Raw genomic sequence first — 10,290 nt, forward strand, 5'->3', positions numbered from 1 at the left:
GATATAGGAAAAGTGCAGAAAATGCAGGATGAGGGAGGGAAAAGCCCAACTTTTGCAGTCCCAAGTGAGTGTAGAAAGGAGGAGATGAACATAGGACAAAACAGTCTTCCAACTGCAGGTCTCCAGGCTCAAGTCCTAGAAGACAGATATTAGGCAGAGGACAAAGCCAAAACCTAAGAGACTTTCTTTTGCTTCCTTCCCTATTTGAGAATCTAGGAAATGACTCTTATAGAGTGAACTCCTTAACATCCCAAGCAAGGTGCAGATGTACTAGAGTGAAGACTGAAAATGGTGGCTTGGTAAGATTAGGGAGAGGTTCTGCTTCAGTTTGACTCTTGAGCTCTCCTTTTGTTAGCAGGAAACATACAAGTATCTAGAAGTTTCTATCTCCCCTGTGGAGGATAAGCTGGAGGGAGATCAGATGGTGATACAGGAGAGCTGAGTGTGTATGTTGGTTATGGTGGGTGTATGAGGGGGTGTCTTTACAACAGAGGCAAAGGAATATTTCATTTGGGTGCACAGGATGAAACCTTTGGTGGTAGATACCAAATATGAGGGGGAACCAGCTCTAAGGAGGCTGCACAGTGCCAGGGCCAAGTTTGTAGGAAGACACTACAGCTGATGGGTCTGCACAGGACACCAGCAGGCTGCCCTTGGGATGGGGTCTGACCAGCTACTTCTAAGCAGAGTGATACAGGGTCATAAACCCCAAGACCAGCAGGAGACCAGGGGGCTCCTACTCCTACCTTCTCATTGTTCTATGAGCCCAATTACTTAGTCCTCCAGATACTGTCTTACAGAGGGCTATGGAAAGGGAAGAATATCTGAAAGATGAACATTCACCCAAGAGATGGAGCCCCCCAAGATGGTCTAACCAGAAGAGGCTGAAATACTGTGAACTGGCAAGTTTAAAACTATTTCTGGTTCCCCAAACCAACCCCAGCATGGTGGGGAGAATCACCCAGATCATTATAGGAAAAAAAAAGCTAAAGTATTTTCACATATTGGATTGTGGATTAAAGCTTTGTCTTATGTGCACAGGTATATCTAAAATTAAGTATGTACAGATTCCTGTCCAACATCTCCAACTACCTGTAGAAAAGTGGCTCCTCTCACCACACATCACAATTAAAGTAGGGGCCTAGCTGTGAGGCAAACCTGGATCCTGAGCTTGACTTCACCACCTGCTGGCTCCGTGACCTTGGTAAGTACTTTACGTCTCTAAGATTGAGTTTTTTCATCTAAAGCAGGTGTAATGATCCTGGTTTCATAGCTTTGCTGTGAGGATTAAATTACAGAATGCATCGAAAGCACTTACAATATCTATCGTAAAGCAAATTCTCACCAGTGGTAGACATTATTTTTAAATAGTACATCAGGCATACCCTAAAAGATTAATTTGTTCATTTAGCACTTATAACTGGCTGTCTTGTGTAGGAGGAGCTAGTAAAATAGGAAGAAAAGTCCCAGGCTTTGACCTCCAGAAACTCCCAGGGTTATGAGTGAACAAGATAAAAATAATTAGCTATTAGAATACAACAGAAGTACTATAATAATGGCACTGCATAAGGTGGTATGGGATCACAGAAGATGAGTACCTAACTCAGAATGGAATCTGGGAGGTAGGTCTGGAAACTTCCCTCAAGGAGCTGGTACTTAAGCCCTTGGAACAGTAATAATAACAGTAAACTTTTTTGGTTCATTTTCTGTGTACCACACAGAAAATAAGGTTCCTTAGGGCAAGGGCTTCAACCATTTTGTTCACTGTTAGATCTGCAGTCACTACAATAGGACCTGGCAGCTAACAGACACTTAATGAACATATAATTTATTAATTTGGTCAACCAGTATCTGTTTTCATTCTCACAATCAAACTGAGGCTCAAAAAAGAGAACAACTTGTCTTGGATTGGCTAACAGGTTTTTTATACCCGAAAGTTCACATACTTATCCATTAGGCTATGTCACTCCTTGTAAGAGGAATGACAGTGTAGAGGGAAGATAAAGGGCTAAACAACAGCAGGTTGTTTAGAGACGAGTACACAATGACAAGAGATGGTGCAAGAACTAAGGGATGGAAAGGTCTTATGGCTAAGCTGAGGAGCTCAGCCTGAATTCTGAAGGTGGTCTAGAACCATATATTTCTGTAGGAAAGGAAATTTGCTTATCAAGAAAGTCTGTTGCTGGCAATAATACAAAGGATAAAGTAGAAAAGATCAAGATGAGTCAAAAAGTGATGAGTATCTTGCCTAGCTATGATGGAGCACAGGTATCCTCACTGCCTGGAAGGCTGGATGCCACAAAGGAGGCCCAGGTTCAGTTCCCTGTACAACTTGCATGCCCATGTCCTGGCTATTTGGGAAGCTTGGGCAAAGGATCATGACAAAGTGAGACCCTGTCAAGGACACCTATCACCCCCGACCCCATCTGTTTCTCATGGAGGGGTAGGAAGGGAGTAGAAGGAAAGGAGAGGGGAACAGGAGTAGGAAGGGAAGAGAAAGGAGAGGATGAGGAGGGGGCTGAAAGAAGGCTCAGTACCTAAACTAAGAAGCCACGGAGTTATAAAAGAAAGCACAGATTTGTAATATTCAGATATTAACTGTTAGGATGTGGTAACTATCTGTATGTGGGAATTGTCACTGGTGGGAGTTAAGGGTGAATAATGAAGGAAAAAGAAATATTTCAAATGAATCCGGTTTATGGCTTGGGTGGCCAAATGGATAATAGTATCATTTATCAAGCTAAGGAATATAGATGAAATTGTTCTTTTGGAAGAAAGTAAGAAACTTTAGACATAGAAAAGTACCTACAGGGCATCCTACTTGCTTATGGGCTTCCCATGTACTGGGTATTCTTTAAGAATTCGTTGAGGGTCCAGCAAATTGCATAGTGATTAAGGCACTGGACTCCCATGTGGTCAACCGTGGTCTGAGTCCCGGGCCCAGCAGCTTGAATAAGAATTCATTGAGGGTCCAGCAAATTGCATATGATTAAGGCACTGGACTCCCATGTGGTCAACCGTGGTCTGAGTCCCGGGCCCAGCAGCTTGAAACACACTGGGCGCGCATGCGTGTGTGCCCAAAATCCTGAGAGGAAAATGAAGGAGAAGGGATTGCAGAGTGGCCATCCCCCTGGGGAGTGATTTCTTGCTTTCTATCTCTCTCTGTCTCCCTGGCAAGCACACAGGACCTATAGCAAAAAATTTCTTAATAAAAAAAAGCCTGTAGAGCCACAACTCTGTGAACGTGAATGTTGCCCTTTTGTAGCTAACTTGGTCAGGGAAGTGGTTTGACAACCACAAGGTAGATCTTGGTCAAGTTGTTGACTTGCTGGACTAGAAAGAGGTTTATACCTCCTAATGAGTTCAGTTAAAATATGAAAATAAATGTGAAATATCTGTATTTGATGTTAAAATTAAACATATATATTTTGGATATAAATGACCATGTTTGACTGATAAATGGAAATGATCTTTAAACAAATATTTTCCTAAAAAAAAAAAAGAAAAGAAGAAGAAAATAATTTGTTGAATAAGGGAACATATATGTTTTGATTTTATGAGACATATTTGACTTGAAGAGAACTATTTGGAGGATCTTTGAAGCTATGAATGCTCTTATTCAGGAAGAAAGAGTGGAACTCTTTAAAGGCTGAGGGGTAAGAGAGGCCAAAGCCATCTTGGAATGGATTGGGCCTGGTGGAGCAAATCACAGGAAGGAGTGGTTTTTGTGGGTCCAGGGAGAAGTAGGTGTCACAGGGAAGAGAGAAGTCTTTAGGGTCAAATGTTACACAAAGTTTGAATCAGTTAAAGGCAGTACTATAGATTTGATAAGGTGTTTTCAAAGGTATTTTTAAGAGGCTAGATTTCGGAAGAGACCCACCAATCATTATTAAAGAAAATAAGTGAGCAAGTAGGAAAAGCTTCAATTCCTTGTAAAATCAGTACTTTTTTTGGGTAACTATGCATTGGAATGTACACTACCATCCAGAATCATAAATTTTCTGACAGAACCAAGATATTCTATGGAGAAAGAGATACTAAATAAAGGGTCATGGGGGCCCAGTGGGTGGTGTGATGGTTAAGGGCACTGGACTCCCACGTGACTGACCATGGGGCAGTCCCAGACCTGGAGGCTTGCTTTCTCTCTCTCTTTATTGCTCGCACTGGCCAAATTAAAGTGAACAAATAAATAAAGTTAAATAAAATAATTCTTAAAAAAAATGAAGGGTCACGTATAATATAAGCACCTCCTGGGAAATGAATAAATATTTGTATTATAAAGCTCCCAGAAACATTGGAAGAGGTCAGCATGTTAATTAATGACTACCTGTTAGGCCTATCATAGCTTTAAGTCTTCATTCTAGTGAGGTAAGGGTACACATGCATGCGTAGAACATTTAAAATGCCGATTTGTGGGTCAGTCAGTGGGGCAGTGGTGATAATACTTTGGGATGCTGGACCATATGTGAAGGTCTTGAGTTCCTGTCCCAAGGTCTCCCTGTGCATGCCATAGAGATGCCCATGATCCAGGCTGGCTAAAATGGGAAGTGTATTGCAGCCTGATGACCAGTTGGGAGTACCTGTTTCTCTCTATCTCTGTCTCTCTCTTATGGAAGGAACAAATAATCTTAAAAATAATAAAACATACAGTTGGAGGGCATGATTTCTCAGCAGACTCAATGAACAGAGCCAGAGACATGAGGAAAATGAGCTAAAAGCAAACCAACAGCAGGTTCTAGCACACAGGTCTAATCAAGGAAGATTGAACCAGGCACCAAACTGAATTTTAATTCTGGAGTGTTTCCAGTTTACAGTGCAATCACGTATCTCTTAGGACTTAGGCTGAAGAACACCAATAATTGGGTATTGCCAGAAATCATTGTCTCTGTTTCTCCAACCTATGAGGTTCATCGATATCAGGATTTTTGCATTGCCTTGAATTTGAGAAAGCCAAAATGCAACAGCAGAGAAGATATGAATTCACTAGCCAGGAGTGGATGTTAGTTCTGATTTCATCCCAGAAGCACCTACTCATTATGAATATCTTTTACAAGTTAAAATGTGTTCACTGAAGCTGATAATCACCACTGTCAAAGGCATTCACAGCTGTCACACCACTTTAGATGGGGGGTTCTTTAGATCGTTATCACCTCCCGGTACAGACAGAAGATTCCATCCAGTAGGCACCTCTCCTGCCCCAGGACAAGTCACTTTTCCCATAGATATGCCGTAAGATATTTTCAGCAGGGAATGGCAGGTACAGGTTATCAATCTATGGCTTAAAATATGCTCATCAATCTATCTATCACACACAAAAAGATAACAGTGAATAAATACATGATTAGCCATCCCTGAACTCAGTCAGCAGCATAGAGATGTATTTAAGATTGATCCTTGCTCACAACTTTTCACCCAAGGCATAAGAAGATTTTATTCATCATTGCTCTGGCTCGGATGAGGATTTTGGATCTTATGTATATGCCTCAGGGTTTTAAGAATAATTAGTGAATGTTTTTCCCCAGATGAAGAAAGCCTTCTTCAAAACCAATCTACACAGGTATACTCCTTCAGAGCTGACTTTTGAAATGGCTTGTCTTCACAAATTATCAGTCATATTTATAACTTTGCCGATACATTGAGAAAGCAGAATTTTGCAAGTCTCCTTGCTATTTGCTAGCCAAATAGCAAAGTTTCTGTTATGTCAAAATGCAGAATATGCCACTACATAAGATAAGGTTTCTCTGTGTGTTGGAATTTAATTTCTAATTTGCTTTTTCTTAGATTTTTCTCAAGCTTGGATTTACTTTTGAGGAATAACTCACAAAGTATGATGTGAATGCAATTTAAAAACACTCACAGAACATGATTTTTGTAGTCATTTTGATAAAATCTTTGCAATGTAAGGTTTCAGTCACTTAAATAAAACTGCTTTTGAATGATATGCCATCTGGTTAAATTTAAGAGCTTTAAATATGTTTTCCATAAAAATACAATGTGATAAATATTACAATTGAAGAATGTATTAAGTGTCACAGGAACACAGAAAAGAATGTCGTCATGCCTAGGGAAGCAGGAAAAGCTTCACTAAAGCAATAATATTTGAATTAGCACTCAGTCATTCATTCAGTGAATATTTATTGAGCACTTGTCACTGGGGACAACTGTAAGTATTAGAGACACAAAAATGAACAAAATAGACAAAATTCTCTGCCCTCATGGAATATACATTGGAGTTTATGAGCATGTATATGTAGTAGAATGAGAAAACAGACAATAAACAAGTAAAATATACAGTGTATTGGATGGTGGTTAAGTGCTATAGGAAAAAAAATAAAGAAAAAAGCAGGATGATGGCATACAGAGGAAGGGTGTTGTAATTTTAAATGAGGTGGCCAGAGTAGACACCTCTGAGAAGGTAATTTTTTTTTTCACTCTCCCATAGGTTTTTTTATTTAAAGATATGAGGTGGTGATAATTAATCAATGGCTTGAAGGAGGTGAGCCATTCAAGGGACACAGCCATGTAGATATCAAGAAGAGACAACAGCAAGCACAAAGGCCCTAAGGTGGGAGCATGACTTGTTCAAGGAACAATAAAGAAGCCAGGTGTATCTGCAGCAGAGTAAGTGTGTGTGGAGGGGAGGGGTATGGTTGTAAGAGATGAGGTCAGAAAGGTCACATGAGGACCAGAATGTCTAGGATTTTCAAAGGCCACCATAAAGACTTTGGTTTAAAAGCAGAGTTAGAACCTGCTCATTTGTAGTAGTGATGACAGTGTTAGCACAGATGTGAAACATTCCTCTAATCATAGGAATCGTGACACCTAGTATTTGAGTATATTTTATGGGCCAAGTGCTATGCTTTACAATAAGCAGATATTTTAATCTTCACAGAAATGTAGGAGAAAGGAGCAATTCTAAGTCCCCCTTGTCACAGGAGTTAAATAACTTAGCCAGGTCACCAGCCAGGAAGTGGCAGGGCTGGGTGTGAACACACCTGCTAAATGTCAGACATTATTCTTCTTCATTGTTCAGCCTGCCTCCCACCAGGGTCTGATTAACCAGGGAGGAAGAATGTAGAATCCAGTTGGGGAGTGGCAGAGATGTACTGGAGAGCAGCATTCATGAGAGGGAAGGATTGGAAGACATGGAGGGACAGGAGTTGTAAATTATGGTTAAGGAAAAGGGAGAGGGAAGTAGGCAGACATACTAGGAGTTGGGGTTAGCAATTTATGTGGCTGATAGGAAAATAACTTTTTACCTTTATGTACAGTGATCAACCATTTTATTTCTGAGTAAGCCTCAATTAGCCATATCTATTTCCTTGATATCTTCTGGAGGAGGAGGGGACTGCAGGCATTTCTGGGTATTTGTATTCAAAGTTGAAATCTGCTTTCATTTTTATTATGCTGAGACTGTTAGAATTCAATCATCTAGCTATAGACATGTCTATTCCTATGTACTTCCTAAAATGTGTCCATACCCAAAGGTATGAAATTCTTTTATTTCCTTTCCCTATTTATTTCCCTGATAAAACATATCTTGTTGAAGTGATTGGGTAGGACAATTGAAAAGAGATGAAAAGGCATTTTGGGCTCAGCTAGGTGGAAAGAGAAATGAAGATACTGTAAGTATTAATATCACTGACAAATAATCTTTCAGGGGCCTGGAGGTCGTACAATGGTAATGCAATTGTCCCAAGTGGGAAAGGTCCTGGGTTCACATCCTGGCACCTTCCTGAACATGCTAAGCATGATATATGTGCTCTTGTGATCCAGGTTGGCTGAAGCTGGGGGTGAATCACAGTATGGAGACTACTGGGGATGTCTCTGTCTCTCTCTCTGTCACTCTCTTTTTTTAGTGGAATGCATGCATACGTGCATACATGAATGAATGCATCTTTTAAAAATATCTTCCAGAAGACTCAAAAGCTTACAAGAAAAGATTTCCTTAGGGCTTTTAAGGTATACTAGCCCGCTGGACTTTATTTCTCATTTGTATATTAAAGTCCAAATGGAGTGAAGAGACTTGATATCAATATAAAGCCAGCTATTCTAGCAGGTGCCAAGGGCCTTCATGGTTCAGAGTCACTCAGAAGCGAGACCATTAAGTGACAACCACAGACCCTAGGAAGAAGGTTCATTTTTTTTTTCAGGGTGCCGGGACCAATGATCACCAGCTGCCCAATTACCAAAAAATTATGCTTCCAAAATCTCTTGATGTCGATTCTGCACGCAGAGTGAACGAGCCGCCCGGCGTGTGCCACCCACGACAGAAGCTCTTTTTTGGAAGAAGGGTCTTTTTGAGCCTGGGGCTTCTCTGTCAAGCCTGGTAAGCCTTGAGGCAGAGCCATAGCTCATACACAGCTCCTCTATAGTGTGTCAAGGAAACATGAGGCTAGCAGCTGGGATGCAGTGTGAGTAATGGAAGAGAAATTTCCCAATTTCTGACCTCATCCAAATAAAATTTTTAGAAAGAAAATTAAAGCAGCTTACTTCATTAGAAAAAAAAAACACATACACAACTGGAAATCATGAACACTAAGTTTCCATCAGAAATGTTTTAATTAGAACTTATATTTTGTTTTCTCAAGAGTTTAGAATGTCAAGTATCTTTATATCCTCAATTCACATTTACTTAACATCTATAGAACATGAACATGAAGACTCCACTATAGAGTAGAACACACAACAACACAATCAGGAGCTTTCAAGAAGCTCCCATTTGAACCAGCAGTTAGCGTAATGGCTGTGTCGCTGGACTCCCATATAGTCGACCAAGGTTCGAGTCCCGGACCCGGTGGCTTAAACTCATGCCAGGCGCATGTGTGTGCATGTGTGCCCAAGATCCTGAGAGGAGAATGGAGGAGAAGGGATTGCAGCATGGCCATCCCCCCTGGGGGGTGATTTCTCGCTTTCTGTCTCTGTCTCTCTCTGTCTTTCTGGTGAGCGCACATGCCCTATAGCAAAAATCTCTCCAAAAAAAAAAAAAGCTCCCATTTAATTATTTTTTTAATTAACTAATTTTTAAAAATCATGATAAAGCAAGAATGAGAAAGAGAGAAGCACCTACCATAGGGTTTGGTCACACTGTGACCTCCTTTCTTCAGACTGCCAGGATCCTAAGTGTGTGTGCTCATCTTAGGTATTTTCAGGCCAGCCAGGCTGGGGATTCACACTGTGGTCAGTATGTGGCTTCCAGCACAGCAATCTGGCACACTACTGAGCCATGGAAGCTGGGCCCCATGTAATTTCTACATAAAGGAATCAGGCTCTTAAGATATCTTAGTCTTGACAACATATATGAGACACAAATTAATCAGCTGATAGATCTAGAATCAATAACTGAGAATAAGTCTCCTATCTAGCCTGTCTTCACATCCTTCCTCTTAGCTCACAATTCCAGTCTCTTTAGGGAGAACCATATCAGCCTTCAAGCTTGTAACAAGATCATTATACATGAGAAGTGATGGCATGTAGTATAAAGAGATATACAGTGACTGTTATTTACATTTTTAAAACAGTTTTCCAGCAGGCACATGGACTGACAAGAGACAGAGACAGGGAGAGGGAGAATGCACTCCTGAGTCAGGCATAGTCACTCCGCAATCTCTTCTCTTCCATTTCTCCATTCTATCCACATGTACACAAGGTCAGGATTTGAACTGCAGTTGGCCATGTGGAATCTGGCTTACCTTAACTACTAGCCTATGGGGCCAGCCCAAATATTATTTTGTCTGCTCCTCCTTCTGGAAAATATTTCTCCAAACCTTGTGGTTCTAGTAGAGTTTGCCAACTATAATATTTCATCCTCTGGCTCTAAGGATTGGTTCAGATTTAGACCTATGACCCAAACCAGGTCATCTAGAATATTTCTCAAGAATTTTTTAGAGTTAGAACTATAATGCATGTGTGAGAAAGAGGGAATGGTATCATCCTTATTAATAATGTAGTGTACTTTTTTGAAGATGACGAATATAGTCATATCCTTGATTTGATTATCACACACTACATGCGTGTTTTGAAAAACTATATTGTAACCCACAATGATGTACAACAATTAAATATAAATAAGAAATTATGAAATAAATAAAATACAGTTTTTTTTTAAGACAGCTCTTTAGATTTAAGAAAATATAGTGTTGAGACTGGAGGCCACATGGGAGGCGCAGGTTAAGTTCCTGAGTTAACCTGAACATGCTCAGCACAGTTGTGCTTAACTGTAATGCTCATTGTTTGGGAGACTGGAGCAAGACGATTGTGACACAGCAAGACTGTCAAAAATGCCTCTTT

General features: G+C 40.4%; 1 protein-coding gene, 1 long non-coding RNA gene and 1 other non-coding gene across 5 annotated transcripts in view; 1 reads left to right on the forward strand and 2 right to left on the reverse strand.

The window, feature by feature from the left end:
- MAPRE2 (microtubule associated protein RP/EB family member 2) overlaps positions 1 to 10,290 on the reverse strand; it is a 181,891-nt gene that overhangs the window by 119,604 nt on the left and 51,997 nt on the right. The window lies entirely within an intron of this gene.
- The window catches only part of LOC102488244 (uncharacterized), a 64,174-nt gene that overhangs the window by 2,870 nt on the left and 51,014 nt on the right, over positions 1 to 10,290 (forward strand). For 2 of the 3 annotated variants that reach the window (XR_001370500.2, XR_001370499.2), the window contains exons 2-3: positions 1,042 to 1,204; positions 6,443 to 6,621. This is a non-coding gene — a long non-coding RNA (uncharacterized LOC102488244). Of the gene's footprint in view, positions 1 to 1,041; positions 1,205 to 6,442; positions 6,622 to 8,153; positions 8,351 to 10,290 lie in introns of those variants that run through there. The other variant, XR_001370498.2, reaches the window with a different exon arrangement.
- On the reverse strand, positions 8,151 to 8,284 carry LOC114008127 (U11 spliceosomal RNA). The gene has a single exon (XR_003549688.1). It is a non-coding gene; the product is annotated as a U11 spliceosomal RNA (small nuclear RNA).

The sequence above is a fragment of the Tupaia chinensis genome, unplaced genomic scaffold (assembly GCF_000334495.1).
Source record: "Tupaia chinensis unplaced genomic scaffold, TupChi_1.0 Scaffold000290_1, whole genome shotgun sequence".
Classification (NCBI taxonomy): Eukaryota; Metazoa; Chordata; class Mammalia; order Scandentia; family Tupaiidae; genus Tupaia; species Tupaia belangeri.